This window comes from Struthio camelus, chromosome 1, assembly GCF_040807025.1.
Source record: "Struthio camelus isolate bStrCam1 chromosome 1, bStrCam1.hap1, whole genome shotgun sequence".
Taxonomy (NCBI): Eukaryota; Metazoa; Chordata; class Aves; order Struthioniformes; family Struthionidae; genus Struthio; species Struthio camelus.
In genome coordinates, this window is record NC_090942.1 from 82,760,121 (window position 1) to 82,777,198 (window position 17,078).

General features: G+C 38.9%; 1 protein-coding gene across 20 annotated transcripts in view; it reads left to right on the plus strand.

The window, feature by feature from the left end:
- FAR2 (fatty acyl-CoA reductase 2) overlaps window positions 1-17,078 on the plus strand; it is a 155,670-nt gene that overhangs the window by 45,460 nt on the left and 93,132 nt on the right. For 3 of the 20 annotated variants that reach the window (XM_068953584.1, XM_068953580.1, XM_068953624.1), the window contains 2 exons: window positions 5,671-5,731; window positions 5,866-6,050. The exons of 7 other annotated variants lie outside the window; for them this stretch is intronic. The gene's annotated coding sequence lies outside the window, so the exon portion shown is untranslated. Of the gene's footprint in view, window positions 1-5,670; window positions 5,732-5,865; window positions 6,051-11,408; window positions 11,461-14,895; window positions 15,055-17,078 lie in introns of those variants that run through there. 10 more of the 20 variants (XM_068953546.1, XM_068953610.1, XM_068953567.1 and 7 more) reach the window with 6 other exon arrangements.

A 17,078-nucleotide genomic window follows, 5' to 3' on the forward strand; every position in this document is an offset into this window, starting at 1 on the left:
GTCCACACGTTCAATCTATATATCTCTAATTTAGCTACAAGGTTAGTATGGGAAACCGTGTTGAAAGCCTTGCGAAAGTTGAAGTAAAGAACATCTGTTGCTCTCTCCTCATTCACTGCACTAGTCATCTGACTATAGAAGGTAATTAGGTTTTTGCAATGGATTAGGATTTTGCAGTGGCTGTAACTTTTATGTCGTCTGCCACGAGAGAGGAGGCACCATTGTGAGAGAATAAACTGTGGATTTTGGAAGTAACCTAAAACAATTTTACTTGCTGAGGGTAGGTAATAAAATGAAATTCAACTTTGTAGCATGGTGATTTGAAAGAGTGAGGAGAAATAAGAGAAAAAGGTGGGTGCAGCTCAGGTGGTAACTGGGCAGGAGAAGATGCCCATGTGACAGGCAGCAAAAAGTGAATTAGGTAATTAGGTTGACCAGGCATGATTTGTTTTTGGCTGACTGTTCCCAATCACCTTTCTGTCCTTCATGTGCCTGATAGCAGCTTCCAGGAGGATTTACTTCATAGCCTTCTGGTCAGTGAGGTGAGACTGACTGGCCTGTGGTTCCTTGGATCCTCCTTCTTGCTCATTCTGGAGATGGTCTGCTCATTTGCCTCTTTTTGGTCACAGGGTCCTTTGTCAATCTTCATGACCTTCCCAAAATGATAGAGAGTGTTCTCCTGACATCATCAGGCAGCTTGTTCAGCCCCTTTGGATGCGTCCTACAGATTTGCTTCCCCTCTGCCACAAGCCACAGGCGCATGGCAGGTCTGAGAGTGGGACGTGCCAGTAGAGACTGTGAATGAAGGTTTTCCCCCTAGACTTACAGAAATTTTGAATATTTGCTTGCTGAAGTTTGTGTTTCCTATACAAACGTCTATGGATTGTATTGGGACTACAATAATTAGCAAGAAACAAATGAAAAAATAAAATGGTGGAACCCCAGTTTCTTGTATTCCATGGGTTTGACATTTTTTTGCGAACTGCCTGAGTTACTCTCCTCAAACTGGAAAAGAATTGCTGTTACTTCATCAGATTTTTGAAGGGTTGCCTTTATACTGGAATGTAATGCATAAGTAGTCACAGTGCATAAGCAAAAGGGAAGGAGTAGACAGAAGAGGAAATGGGGAAACAGGAGAAAAAGGGAATTAGAAAAAGATCAGTTATGTTAAGTGTACTTTCAGATACTGTATAGAAATATACAGTATAAAATGTGGTATTTAAATATATACATTTCTGTATGAAGTTGGTCTAAAGAAGCCTGCAAAATGAAGAATTTTATTTGACGTTTAAGTTGCAGGTTTCTGAAGCTATTTCTTTGCTTTCAAGGTGAAAACTTTTAGCCTAATTTCCCTTTGCAGTTCTGGCTATTTTTGCTTTTGTCATTGCCATACATGAGGAGAGTGCACTGCTCAGAGCAACTGCTGCCTTAGGATTTTGCAATGGCTGTAACTTTTATGTCGTCTGCCACGAGAGAGGAGGCACCATTGTGAGAGAATAAACTGTGGATTTTGGAAGTAACCTAAAACAATTTTACTTGCTGAGGGTAGGTAATAAAATGAAATTCAACTTTGTAGCATGGTGATTTGAAAGAGTGAGGAGAAATAAGAGAAAAAGGTGGGTGCAGCTCAGGTGGTAACTGGGCAGGAGAAGATGCCCATGTGACAGGCAGCAAAAAGTGAATTAGGTAATTAGGTTGACCAGGCATGATTTGTTTTTGGCTGACTGTTCCCAATCACCTTTCTGTCCTTCATGTGCCTGATAGCAGCTTCCAGGAGGATTTACTTCATAGCCTTCTGGTCAGTGAGGTGAGACTGACTGGCCTGTGGTTCCTTGGATCCTCCTTCTTGCTCATTCTGGAGATGGTCTGCTCATTTGCCTCTTTTTGGTCACAGGGTCCTTTGTCAATCTTCATGACCTTCCCAAAATGATAGAGAGTGTTCTCCTGACATCATCAGGCAGCTTGTTCAGCCCCTTTGGATGCGTCCTACAGATTTGCTTCCCCTCTGCCACAAGCCACAGGCGCATGGCAGGTCTGAGAGTGGGACGTGCCAGTAGAGACTGTGAATGAAGGTTTTCCCCCTAGACTTACAGAAATTTTGAATATTTGCTTGCTGAAGTTTGTGTTTCCTATACAAACGTCTATGGATTGTATTGGGACTACAATAATTAGCAAGAAACAAATGAAAAAATAAAATGGTGGAACCCCAGTTTCTTGTATTCCATGGGTTTGACATTTTTTTGCGAACTGCCTGAGTTACTCTCCTCAAACTGGAAAAGAATTGCTGTTACTTCATCAGATTTTTGAAGGGTTGCCTTTATACTGGAATGTAATGCATAAGTAGTCACAGTGCATAAGCAAAAGGGAAGGAGTAGACAGAAGAGGAAATGGGGAAACAGGAGAAAAAGGGAATTAGAAAAAGATCAGTTATGTTAAGTGTACTTTCAGATACTGTATAGAAATATACAGTATAAAATGTGGTATTTAAATATATACATTTCTGTATGAAGTTGGTCTAAAGAAGCCTGCAAAATGAAGAATTTTATTTGACGTTTAAGTTGCAGGTTTCTGAAGCTATTTCTTTGCTTTCAAGGTGAAAACTTTTAGCCTAATTTCCCTTTGCAGTTCTGGCTATTTTTGCTTTTGTCATTGCCATACATGAGGAGAGTGCACTGCTCAGAGCAACTGCTGCCTTAGGATTTTGCAATGGCTGTAACTTTTATGTCGTCTGCCACGAGAGAGGAGGCACCATTGTGAGAGAATAAACTGTGGATTTTGGAAGTAACCTAAAACAATTTTACTTGCTGAGGGTAGGTAATAAAATGAAATTCAACTTTGTAGCATGGTGATTTGAAAGAGTGAGGAGAAATAAGAGAAAAAGGTGGGTGCAGCTCAGGTGGTAACTGGGCAGGAGAAGATGCCCATGTGACAGGCAGCAAAAAGTGAAATCGGGATGAACCCAAGTTAGTTCATCTGTTTAGGCAAAGACACTGTGATCATTTCCCATGGAGGACAGTTGTGATGTTCCATCTCATTCTGATAAGTCAACAAACTGAAGAGAGGGGAGTTTTTAAAGAGCAGCTTAAATAAAAGATTTGAGTGGGATAAATATATGAGGGAAAAAACTAACAGCAGAATACATAGCAAGTACTGATAGGGGATCAAATGAGGGGGAGGAATAACTAGAGTTGATTTAAAACGCAGTATTTCCTTCCCTTAGGGGATTCTGCTATCTTCAGTATTTATCTTTGTCCTGAATTGGAGTTAAAAAAAATTTCAATTTTGTAGCAGAATGGAAGGTTATGAAAAATGCCAGATTTCAGAAGTGAGTTTTTTGTTTGTTTTTTTGTTTGTTTTTTGTTTGTTTTTTGTTTGTTTTTGTTTGTTTTTTGTTTGTTTATTTGTTTGTTTATTTGTTTGTTTATTTGTTTGTTTATTTGTTTGTTTTTTTGTTTGTTTTTTTGTTTGTTTTTTGTTTGTTTTTTGTTTGTTTTTTTGTTTGTTTTTTGTTTGTTTTTTGTTTGTTTTTTGTTTGTTTTTTGTTCGTTTTTTGTTTGTTTGTTTGTTTGTTTGTTTGTTTGTTTGTTTGTGGTTTTTTTAGACCAGTTTGACTTTATACTATGTCTGCCTCCACTGCCTTTGATGAGACCTAGGAATTGCAGGTGTCCTCACTGCTGACCATGAATCATGCTCATTGGCCAAGTGGTTCTACACTGCTGAATCACATTCATATGTTTCCTACTCTGTACCCTCACAGATCTAGCAGCATGGAGACAGTATATGCCAGGATTTGCATGAGTGCGTGTCTCTTAGGAAGTGTAGTCCATCAAAGAGGCCCAGGTGATAGGGGCAATGAAAGCAGGAGCTACTTGAGCTACAAGTGTCATTTGGAATTATGGCAATTCAGGTTGATGCAGATCTATGTCAAAGTGATCCAAAATTTGACACAATCACAGATCTCAGTTGGTTCTGAATGACCATAACTCCAAGTGAAACATTTTATTTCATCATTTTTGATGGAAAAGTTTATTGAGGCCTAATGAAAAGAAAAGTAGCTTTTATATAGAGGTGGGACGTTTAGGTACCATTTTATAAAGTTCAGATTTGATTCAGCTGAGTTGTGAATATCTCCAAATCTGCATGTGTATTTTACCCAGTCACCAGCTGTAACTCTGCAATGAATATTTCCATGAAAGGGATATGTACTTATCTCTTTGCTGTTCTCTAGGGATGATATTTAATCGAGATAATTTGATGGAGAAAAGGCCTCCACAGTACTGTCTGTGAATTACTTTCTTCCTTGGCAGTATATAAAACACCAGCTCTAGGAGTTGCAAGTAACAGGAAAGAAAACAATTGGCTTTCTTCAGGTATCACGTTGCACAGATATCAGAAAGTGGTATTTGGTTTTCTTTTTAGCCTGTGAGCTAAACTGACTCTTGACATAAGAAATGGAAGTTATCAATGGATACAGAATAATGAATCGCGAATGGGTCAGAGTTGGTCCTTGATTTCAGCATTCAGCAAGCTATAGAGAATCCCATAGGAAACAAGGCCCATTTCTGGGTTTCCTTGTGGGGACACTGCTTGAAGTTGGTCGGCAGCAAGAATAGGAGAGTCAGGGAGGAGACCATTGACCTCCTTTTCCACCTCTCATTCCCTTCTCCCGTCTTCCTCCTTACCATCCCCCATGAGTCAGGGGACACTTGTATCACTAGGAGGTTAGTACCTATCTATTTGCTTAGGATTATAGTTTCTTAAGGTATCTGTACAAAAAGAGCTTGTCACTCTTGCTGCATCTCAGCTGTGTCAATATAGTCCTTTGTAAGTAGGTAGAATAGTTATATGAGTAAAGCATATGCATTTTCACTAAGCTTTATAAGAAAAAAAAGTCAGATACAGCTGAGTACGTGCATGTCCTCCATGGGGATATAAAATCATTATTATTATGAATTTCTTCTGTTCTTGGTTTTGTTGCTGGACTGGTTGATTTTGCTTTAGGATGAGGCAGGAGTAACCACAGCCTGGAATCTCTGCTTGCTGTGATATGTGGAGAAGGACATTAAAACATCATGCTGGGATATTTCAGTGAAAATGGAGATATAGTAAACTCTGACATGAAGTGGCTCTTTTTCCTAAGCATTAGAAAAGGAGTACTAAATTGTCTTAATAGACCACATTGTTTCAGTCTGCTTTCACAGACTGAAACCTGAGTTATGATGAAGTTGTTTTGTGACAAGTGACTCATCTTTTCATTCAACAGTAAATTAACAAAAATGATAAAACTGTTGCACAAAGAACAGGCTATACTTTTTCAAATGGGCTGTCGAATAAAAACTGTTAATGTTGCATCATCTCAGCTATTATGTTAATTTGTCTGTCTGTAGCTGTTTTAATTATTCTCCTGTATTTAGTGATATCCCATGATGGTGTGAATCCTTGTGGCCCTGTCCTGTGTATCTTGAGGCTGTTTTATTTCACAGTGACTAGTGGCTTCTCTACTTCCTGCAAACCTTACACTACCCTCCTTACGGCAAACAGGAAGGCAGGAGTAGCTGGTCCCAGTTTTGTGCAATAAAGTTTCCCATTCGCTATATAGTTTTGCTGATTTTGCTGATTAAACTATACAGATGATCTTCATTAAGAAGTTTTTTTTTTTTTTTTTTTTAGGTAAGTCATGTTCCTAAATTCTTCTTCAGTAAGTGGCCCCTGACCTTCTCTTCCATGTTGGGCAAGTATTCTCCCTCTTACATGATCTCCCCCTTACTTCTCAGTTCCTGTCTCCTCGGCTGTGACCAGCTCACAGATGTGACAGATTTAGTCTAATTGCAGCTACCAGAGTTTTGTTTTATTCCTCCTTGCTAGGTGGCTATGGAGGATTTGCTCCTATTATAAGCTTCCTAGGCAGCGCTGCAGCTTGGATTTAAGAGGAAATAAGGAAAAATAAAAGGAGGGCTTTGAAGAGAAATATCAGAGTATTAGCAAAGCACCCAAGAGGAGTTGGAGAGGTGGCCTGACATTGCTCAGCTGCAACTTCATGCAAATATGGGGTAATTGAAAGTTGTTTTATAACTGTTTCAACTGCTAAATTTTAAAATTGGACAGCTTCCTAAAAAAGGTAGATGAAATGTCCTTCCTGAGAGGCTAGTGTTTCAGAGTATGAAGACTTTGGCAACGATACAAGACTAATGAATTCCTGCTTTTTCCTACCCCTGGCTTCTCATGCCGCCATTGTTTCACAGTGCCCTCAATGTTGCTGACATAACTCTTTGTCAAGCTGCATCATAAACTAGTTCAGAGAATTTATTTAATTCATGACTAATCCTATACCGAATTTTACATGTACATCTGAAGGGGCAATAAAAATATGAGATGAGTTGCTAAAGGTAAGAATTTCTAAAATTCCTAAAGCTGCTGCCATAGCCTCTGCATTTCACCAGTTTCATTACAGGAATTCCTGAGAGACCTTAAGCAGCCCAATGAAAGAGTACCATTAAGGGTTAGCAGTGATTTTCCTCTATGAAATGCAGTGCATTATTTGTTTTAGTCTTACCTTCAGAACTGGAGGATGTTGTAATTAAGGCTTGTAATTGGGCAGATTTAGTAAATTAATTGGCTCGGGCTCTGCCTCAGAGTTAAACTTCAGGTCTTGCAAATTTAAATGGATTAACCTACTATAAAGAAATTGTTCCTGTAGTGTAAGAGATAATCTAAGAGCTTCCATGTCAGTATGGACTTCTCTGGGCTATATAGTGGTTAGTGGCTGTAATAGCTTCTATGCAGCATTTGAGGGCTGGCAAACCTAGGAGAGCTTGTCAACCATCCACCTCACAATCAGCTGGGAAACCTGACAGTGCAAAGATGGCTTTCTTTTACTTTCTCTTCCAGTTCATTATTTGTCTGGAGTCTTTTATTTTGTAGATACTTCATTAATCTTGATTTTTTTTTTTTGTTGCTGTTTCCAGTGGTGATCTACTTGTTCTATTAAATATTTAAGTTCTCTGTACCCTGCTAAGCACTAAGACTTCCTAACCTGAATTTGGATGCTGAAGCTTTCTAAACTTCTTGAAAAGCTAAAAAGGCCTAACTTTTATTTGTGAGAATAGATCATCCAGTCTCTTTTAATGTGATCTCTTTATGGAGTTTGAGTTTTGGGTACACAAGATCACTAGACTGCGTTCATTCTTCAGCCTTCAACTGCTATGTGAAATGTGCATCTTGACAACAGCCTTTTTTATTATACTTATTGTTAGAAGCGTTCAGCTATATCAAAGAATTTGGAAGTAAGTACCATCTAGATTTAGCATTTTTCTCCAGGTGTGAATCACTGCATCCCAGTTGCAGCTGTGGTTAATTTTCCCACTGGCAAAAGAATCACACTATATTTAGAGGCACGTTTTTTCCCTCTGTACTTATTTAGGACAATTTTTTTCCCTTCAGCAGGACATTGCTGCCCTTCGGTGGTTAAGACACTGATTCTTTGGTGTGTGCAAGATCAAAGAGGTTGGATGGGTTGGCAAAACCATTGAATCTCACAAAATACACATTGGGTTCCAGTGCCGATTAGAGCAGCCTCAGTGCATGGTTTTCTGTGGCTTCAAGCACCCTTCTGATGGCTGAGGATTCTCAGGAAATATTGTATCTCTGACCTCTACCTTTTTTCTCTAGTCATCCTATTGGAAAGAAGTTAAGAAAGGGAATTGACAACAATTATAACAGAGGGCTTCTGTAGACTGTGAGTACTTGGCCAGGAAGAATTCTCAGGAAGCCAAAGATGCTGACTTTCTGGCTGTTTTGCACTGCCAGGGAAAAAAGTTGCTCCTAAAATAGAATTCTACACTACAGAGGTTTCAGGAAACAAAATATTGAGCAGAGAAAAACACCTCTCCTATTTCATTTTGCTTTGCGTTGGTAAGAAACAAAACATTACTACTTTTACACTATTAAACTGAAGAGGGGCAAATGACTGCTATTGCCTGTAAGAGAGTTCCCTATTACTTTTTTCCCTGAGGGGTGTAACTGAGTTGCAGTGTTACTCTGGGTGCCCAGTTTGGTTAATACCCCTATATTACAGGAGGTGTCCTGCCTTAAAGACTACTTTTTGGCAGCTCAGCATGTGTTTTGGCTGTTACTTCATATATTTGTTTTCTTTTTTTGTAGCATGCCTATAGTATGGACACATGGAATATATTATCTTCCTGTCTAATTAAGCTGTGTGTTTTAGATAAGAATTTCCAGCCCAGCAATCTGCATACTACTCCTTCAGCCCATCTTAACAGACCTCTGAAATATCACCCTAATCTGAACCAAAGATTGGTAGTAAAAATCCAAGACTGGGGTTATCCAGCAAATGTCACAAGAGTTTGGGCCAAGATGAATATTTTATATCTGAAGACATCCTTTGGTTTAGAGAAGCAGGGATTATGAATAGGTTATTTATTGAGATGTGACATGCCAGGCACACGTATTGTTACACATAGTCATTTGTGCATTTTTTCACAGCATCTAGGGGATTTGGGCTGAGAACAGACTCCTCAGGTGCAGCTGGATTCTGATCCCACATGCGACTTTCAATGCACTGTGAAGATCTAGAAACTGAAAGATCTGATTTAAGATGTGAATACTTTGTGATCTGCCTGACAGGAGTTTCATAACAGAGGGTTGCTAAGCCTATTCTGAACCTCAAAATTTTAAATGTTGGCTGATTTAAATACACAAAACAGAGAGATATAAGATAGAGACAGATTTCTTTGGGTAGCTTAGTGTAATTGAGCTAAAAGCACCTTGGTGGTGTTTCAGTTTCAGAACTAGTAACGTTGCCCGATATTTGTAAACTCGGCTTTGTCTCTAGGATCAGGAGGCCTTACAAAAATCTAGAAGCATATAATTTTATGGAAAATATAGTAGGAAATCATAACTAGGAAGAGAGTCATAAGTTTTTTATTTTTGATTATGTGAATAAATACTTCAGTTTAGAAGGAGCCTCAATGACTCATTTCCACTGTTACTTTTGATCAAACATTAGTGCTCAAGTAGTCACAATACAGCTAAATACCTTTACCTTCCTTGGACCATAACAATTTCCAATTGCTATAAAGGCAAAAATCGCTTTCAAAAAATATCGGAAGTCACCAATGTTCTGTACTTGTACCTAAGCTTGAAATCACTGGGGCTTTATAGCACAGCATTTACTGCGACGTGTTGTATTAGCATTATGTAATGAATTAAGTGACTCATAACTATTTTGAAATATTGCATCTCTTGATATTGCTATCTCTGTCGGACATCAGTAGCTACATGTATGTTAACAGAAGGCTGCAGCCTGACAGAAAGGTGCCATGTTTTGGTGGACACCTAGCAGAAAGATTCAATGTTAGCACAGCTCATATGTAGATCAGGTGTTGCACTAGGAAAGTCTGGGAGCGCACCTGACTTCACTTTACAGACGTTATATGCCTTTAAACTGATATCAAACTTAAATAGATAGAAGATTTGGAACCAAAGTATCATTGAATTTCTTTTTTTCCATTCCCTCCTTGCACTTTGGTGTGCAGAACGTATTGGATGACATTCATACAGCCTAACCTTGCTCTTTTGATACTGCGCTTGATGTTTTATTCAGTGCTGAGCATTCTCTTGAACATGTATAAATGTACTTTGTCATCTCTCATCAGCTTCTCGTCTAAACATTGGAGAAAGGGGGGAAAAATTAGTCTCTGTATATAGAAAGGCAGACATTTTTTTTCTCTGCGCCAGTGTGTGCCAGGCAAGAGGCATTGTGCTATTTAGATTTTATTGTGTCTTTTTTCTGGAAAAGTATATTTCAAAGGCTTCCGGGCTGCAGAACTCCCTATAGCCTTGTTATCCAGAGCTGCTCATGTGCTGAGCAAAGTCCCTTAATGCAGCTTTCTGTAACTCCAGGGAATTCCCTTTGCTTTCCTCTTCCTGTTCTTCTGCCTTTATCTGAAGAGTAAACGTTTGTCTATCTTGGAGAACTTCAGAGAGAGAAGTTCACCGACAAGACTCCTTATCTTCTACAGAAACTGAGAAGATTTAAGGAGTGTGAGTATTTTCTTCCCAGTTTGAAAGAAGAAATAATACCTTTTAGTTTGGAAGATATGTTGATCTTCTAGTTTGACTTCTTTCACATATGATTACTATTTTCCTCATGAAACCATAGTCAGGACTGCTTGCTCTTAAATGACAGGAATAACTGCTTAACAAAAAAACCAGCAACTGAAGTGAAAGTGGAACCAGACTTCAGACAGAAATAGATGACTTCTTTCTTTTAAGACTTTCGCACGTATACGTTCGATGATATCAATGAAATTGTAGTACTGCAGCAGCTATTTTGATGAAAACAATGTATTTCACAACATTTATGGTCTTTCTTGCTGTTGCGCTCTTTGGCTTGTAAAATAGAAATTGCATCTCATCCCCATTATAATATGATCTAAACAACCTCGAAGAACTGCGGACAGCCCACAAAAAGAGCATCTTATTACTACCCAAAGTGGCTGCTTGGCACTGCATCATTAACTCTCACTCATTGTAATTCCCCTTGTTTCTAATCATGGTAATAATAGAATACACATCTGCTTTGTTTCTCTGGGGTATTTCAGAAATCATTAACTAATGTGTATAAAGCAATGTATGAGTAAATGCATTAATATAACAGAAAGCAGAATTTTAGAACACCATAAGCAGGGGATTAACATTGCTATGCAGTGTTTGCTATGACTGTGTGTTTGCTGTATTATTCATTTATGTATACAGATCTGGAAAAAATATTTTTACCACTATAGCTTGTAAGTGACTCAGCTGTGATCAGAGAGCTATTCTTATCGGTGCCATTACACTTGCACACTTGCTGCCAAAGGACGCAGAATACAGCAAAACTGCAGTATCTACTGGAGGTATACGTGTTTCAGAACATTGCATATATCCCTGTATCTTAAAACAGCATACGCAGGCTCACTTGACATTTGTTTTTTTAGTTCTATTTCCATTTTCTCATGCTCTTCATCCTGATAGAAGAGGGAGAGATATAATACCCAGAAGAGCCTGAAATCCTAAAAGCCCTTTGATGAGGATCAGGAAGTAGCCAAACATAAAAGGACCCAGACAGTAACACTCTGTACAGAGGAAGTGTGACCAGAGAAGTATTCAGCCAATTAACCTTATTTTCCTTGGCAAAGCACTAGAAATACTTTCTTTGCAGTACGCAGTGAAGATTAATTCCAGTCTCTTCACTTTCCTGCAAAGCAGCTGTCAGATTGTTCGCTGATACTGGTATCAAATAAGTCAAGATTTCAAAATGGCAGTGCAAGATTGCTTCCTTCCCCACCTAGAATAGGACTATTTGCATTGTTTGACATTTCTCTTTGGTCTCTTTTCCTGCATTACAGAAGTACAGGATTTGCCAGCTGAAGAGTAACTAGACTCCCAGTTAGAACTGAGGTAAAGATTATTTTTAATGTTAAGACTGCAGCCCTTTGAATTATGGAGGATTTTGTGAAAATGTTCTCACTAAGGCATTTTCTGTTAGTAAAATGAGTTCTACTTGCTAATTGCTGAGTTTCAAGTAAGGGAAGAGCTTATGGGGGGGGGGGGGGGGAAGTTTAATGTATTTGTAAGAGCAAAAACGGCCATAATTTCTTTATGTTGTTGATACCTTTTTATAAACTGCAATGCATACACCTTTAAACTATTATACTTAAAATGTTATAGCATTAGCTTGCTCAATATGAAGATGTTTCATGGACTGGCAATTGCTGAATTATCTTCTAACGTTTGTATTGTTTGATGTTTCTCTTTGGTCTCTTTTCCTACGTTACAGAAGTACAGGATTACTAAATTATCTTCTAACAGATTACAAGAATCATATGGGAAATGAGATTACCTATTGAAGTATTGAAGTAGCACCTGCTTGACAAAAGCTCTACAAGCTCTGATTAACACCCGTGCCAGCAGACTCTATTACCAACTAGCTACAGCATGCTAGTTGGCAGATTACATGAGAACAGACTAATTTTCCGTGGTGCATTAGGAGACCCTCTGTTTATCTTTTGTCAGCCTTAAATAAACTTCTTTTTCCATTGGTAGGAATTTGGTTTCCACTTTATTAGAGTTGAAGATCCCTAGAATATCACCCAAGAGTAATTCAGCCCAGTGCATTTAGAGATCATGGGCAGATCTGGACATAGCACAGTGAGGAGGTCTCTTGGATTTTACATATTTCGTTCATTGTGTGATGCAGGTCTTCCAGTAGAAGCTGAATAGGAAGTTCTCCTCTGTAAATAGATTGACTTGGATACTAATCACAGAGACACCTATAAACTTCTCTCTTTGCTTTCTTATTTTTTGAAAAGAAGCTGTGTTTTGCAGCCTCTTGTTTCTCTCTAGTTTGATGGCAGTTAGCATCCTGGATATGTTCACCCTCCACCTATTCATATTCAGTAGATGTTCTTCAGTTTTCTGCGTTAGACCAAATAGTGTTATATTCTGTTATATATCTGGCATAATTTTTTGTTTCTTGCCCCAGAGACACCTTTGATCTTTAACTGGCCAATGTATTTGTTGTCTGTTGAAAACTCTAGTAGCAATCCTGCCATTGAATTCCCCCAGTATTTACTTCAGAAATATTATTGGCTCTTGTACGTAGAGATAGCTATTAACACATGCTGTTTGTTTTTGTATGGCATGTGAAGTTTCTGGGTTTAGACTAGCAGCGCTTCGTATGTATTCCCTGGTCACATTTTCAGAAAATGAAGACTTCTCACTCCTGCTGTATGCAGGCTGCATTTGCTGATGGCAAGAAAGGTGCCTCCAAGCTCTTGGAACTTCATGTGCTGTCAGAAGGGGCAAGGTCAAACCTTGTAGTCCCACTGTGCACTTCTAGCCTCTGCAGCTTTCACCCCCTGAACCTAAGCTATCCTCAAATCTTGGGAGCAGCAAAGGGAATCAGCTGTGCATCATAATTTCATGTTTCTCTTGTCTAACTAGAAGCAAAAGATCCAAAGATGAAAAGAGGCCAGCAGCATGCTTCCATCCCCACAGGAGAGAAAGATTCTAGCCGGGACTTTGAGGTTTAATAGGAGGCAGAAGCACCATTGAATCTGTCTGAAATACCTGCTGTTGCAGGAGCTAGGATACTTTATATTTTTAATATATTTTATTTTTAAATTCTACCTTTTTTTTTCTGTTGTATTTCCTCATGCTGTCTTCAGAAGTAAGCCAGATCCATAATTGTATCTCTTTTGCCCCTTGTAGCACTTCATACAGGGGTCCTTACAAAAAGTGGCTTGCTGGTTTCTCCTCACTTCAGTTGCTGGGTGTTTCCATAAGGAGAATGAAATATTCATCAGCTGACTGCATTTGCTCAGCAAAAATAATGGCTTGGCAGCATCCTGCCGAGCAGTGAAACTGCTGCAGCTCTGCTGCTGCAGCTGCCCTAATGTAAGATGGATACTCCTATCTACTCCTATCTATGGCATTGCCAGATGCCATAAAATGCTCTAAATGTGAGCAACAGAGAAACGTGGGAAAAGGGAAAAAAGATCTATTCCTTTGTATTCGTCGTAAGTGAGTTTTGATGTGATGATGGGGTGGAAGATTTGCAAGCAGAACTATGCTATTTCTATGGACAGCGCTATCTATGCTGTCAGTGGACAGTCTAGACAGATATTTCTATGCATGTGTGTGTGCACAAACACAAATATGTGCATACGCATTGCCAAAGAAAATTCGTCTTTAGTAACAGCCTCTATGTTTTGGAAAATCCAGACATCAGAAGCTAGAGGAGGGTAAATTTGTATAGATCTAGATTGCTACAGGTGTAGGAATCATAATCTTTTTTTTTTTTTTTTGAAATATATATTTATTAACTTTACCTTGAAGCTGAGAGGATAGGCTCTGACATCCATCTGGTTATCTTTTTAAGAAGACTTTCTTTTCTTGATGGGAAATACTTCAAAAAAATCATCTTTTAGCCCCAACAGATTATTTTGATACAGTATCTACACATGCTTTGTTCTGCCTAACTAAAGCAAAGGCTGAAATAGTGTTCTAGGCTATGCCTTTCAATACAGCCTGAATTTAAAAACGCTCGGACTGTTGAGCTTAGCTTTTTGTCACAAAGAAAACTAATTACAGATATTTAATTAACCTAAAGCTGAGGCAGAACACAGCCGGTAAATTTTTCCACTCTGTTAGATCGGAAATCTCAAGTGTGAAATTTCATTTTAGCTTGCTGTCGCAGGACTGCCAGGCTTCTTAGTATCGTTGCCACATTTTTCTGTTAAGCAGCACAGAATATGCTTCTAAATCATCTGAGCTCCTCCAGAGGTTTCACTGACCACATGTCAAGATCTCTTCAGCTGTGAAGTTGTTTCCTGTGTCTTCTAGGAGAGGTATTAGCAAATTTGGGCAATACAGAGGGAAGGAGCAAAAGGGGAATATTTATTCTATTCCAATTTGAGAATTTCAGGTAATAGGAATTCTCTACCCATTAGCATGTAAAAGATAGTTGTGGGTTTGATGAGCCAAAACTAGCTGTGACCTAAGGAGAAAAGCACTTAACAGACTGTTGTGTCTACAACCTAAACCTGTTTTTCTATGCATGTGTGCATGCACAAACACAACTATGTGCATGCACATTGTCAAAGAAAAGTTATCTTTAGTAACAGCCTCTATGTTTTGGAAAATCCAGATACATTAAATGGGGGTCACTGTAGTTATCAGAAGCTAGAGAAGAGTAAACATGTATAGATTTGGATTCCTACAGCATTTGATTTTGTTTGTTTGTTTTGTTTGTTTTTAGTTAGTGTTGTTCCGTCATTTACTGGTATTTTGTGTTTATTTTGAAGCTTAACATAAAAATATGTATGTTTTCAGATGAAGCTGCACAGGATTACAAGGTACTCATCTCTCCTATTTACAGCTTCTACTGGGAATCACTGTAAAAAATATGAGTAGCAATGTAACAAGGTTTAGATGAACGTGTGCTGCTTAAGAACTCAGTCATTAGGCATCATCACTTTGACCACATTCCTGGTATGTTGGACTCAGTTCTCTTTTTTTTTGTTGTTTTCTTTTTTTTTGCATTTTTTTAGGCTTTGTTATGGAAACATTTAAGTTCCATTTGATTTCATAAGACTGCTAACCAGGCAAGAGAACTGCCCAGAGACTACAATGACAGAGGAGGGAAAATTAGGGGAAATGGAAGAAGTCCCTCACTAATGTAATCTCTCCCTCACTACCTGGCATAGAGCATTATCTAAGTAAACCTACCACCTGGATCAATGCTGCTGCTGACTCTTTGAGTGAAGACTGTTCTTCACATCTCACCAGGGTCTTTGTGCAGTCCATGGTTGCTACAATCACACAAATATTTGGATTGCTACTATCCGTCACTACTGAGGGTTCCTTTTTTTTTTTTTTTTTTTAACTTGTGAGAGAAATGCAGGCAAACAGTTTTTAGATGCTTTTGGTTTTAGTCATCCAGTCTCTTCCAGGGTCACTAAGGGGTGGCTTTCCATGGGGAATGTGGAAGAGGGGGTAATGCAGCAGTCCCACTGCTGCTAACCTTACAGCAGCTATATTAGCTGAACTCTTCCAAAAGTGGGGCTTGAAAAAATGCCAAAACATTACAGCCTCCTGTCACCCTCACATTTTGTTCTTAAACTGGATCAAGCTCCAAATCCACACACGCATCAGCCGTAGTGTCACTATTTTTGATGAAGGGGCAAGAACAGGTGGCAGAAAGGGGCAGAAACTCTTTGAATACTGTGCTGAGAACTGCTGGCTGCTAATACAAAGTTATGAACTGGGGTCTCTGGAAAAAAAAAATAAAACTTGCCCGCTCTGATATCACAGGGAAAGTCATAGTCCTTTGACCTAATCTCTGAGTGACCACTCTTTTACAAGACTAGCTTGCAGCCTGAGTGTTTATTGGTCTACAAGGGGCAGTGCGAGTGATGAGTGCATGTGTATCTGTGGTTAATTGAGCGAGTAGGACTTTTATATATATACATGTGTTTAGTCATTTAGTGTGGAGTAGCTCCCAGTAAGTCCTCTCGTCGAAAGTAGAGTTATGAGGGCAGCGAAACAAGGGTTCAGGGTAGGCTTTCAGTTTAGGAGGACTAGGAGAGGAGCGCTGGTTATAAGTAGAAGAGAGTCATAAGTAGAAGAGAGTAAGCAAGGTGATACTGACTTGAAGACTGAGTTAGTGGAAAGAGGAGGGGAAGGATCCCCTGCAGAAATGGGCAGATTCCAACCATCCACAACTCCCAGGGGTTTGGAAAGGTTTAGAAGTGTCTGTCTGCCTGTCCTGTAGTGTGCAGCAGTTGACAGCATCCAGCTGCATATGCCGCTGGTTGTCTGCAGCTCTTAATTATGCTGTCACACTGCACTGTCTCTTTAGATTTAATTGTTACAAATTGAAAGGGATTGCAAAACTGGTGTCGTTTTTCAAGTCACGAAGGATTTCCAAGAGTGAAAGCTTCTCCTTTTTTATTGCTGCTTGAATGTGCTGTTATGGAATTGAGTCAGGTCTATTCCCAAACAAAAAATGATTTGAAATATATTAGCTGAGAAAAGTGATTTCATCTACAGGCTGTTAGTAACAACTGTTACAGTTGGTGTAAACTGCTGAAGCAAAATCTCTTTTGTAAAGAGGATTATCTTCAGGAGTTCATGCTGGCTGTAAATGTGCCCATCTCTGAATCATATGATTTTATTTCTTTGAGTTGTATTAACATCTTTAGTACCCATACGAAAGATGGATTATACCCTTGCTTTTAATTCTCTGGCTAGAATTTCTCTTTGCCTGTTTATTTATTGCTGTTAGGTTCTTAGTGCTATTTAATAACTAAGGATGCTTGGCAAATGATAAGAATCTTTTAAATTATCCCTAGATCAGCCGTTTTAATATTGTCTTTGCCTCACTTTCTGCTATCAGTAAAGTTTCCCCTACCTCTTCCCAAGCCAAATCTATGTGCCTCAAGACCTTTGAAAAAATGCTAGGTAATTACAAAGCATCATTGTTGGTACTGTCTGTTCATATTAGCAGCATTGTT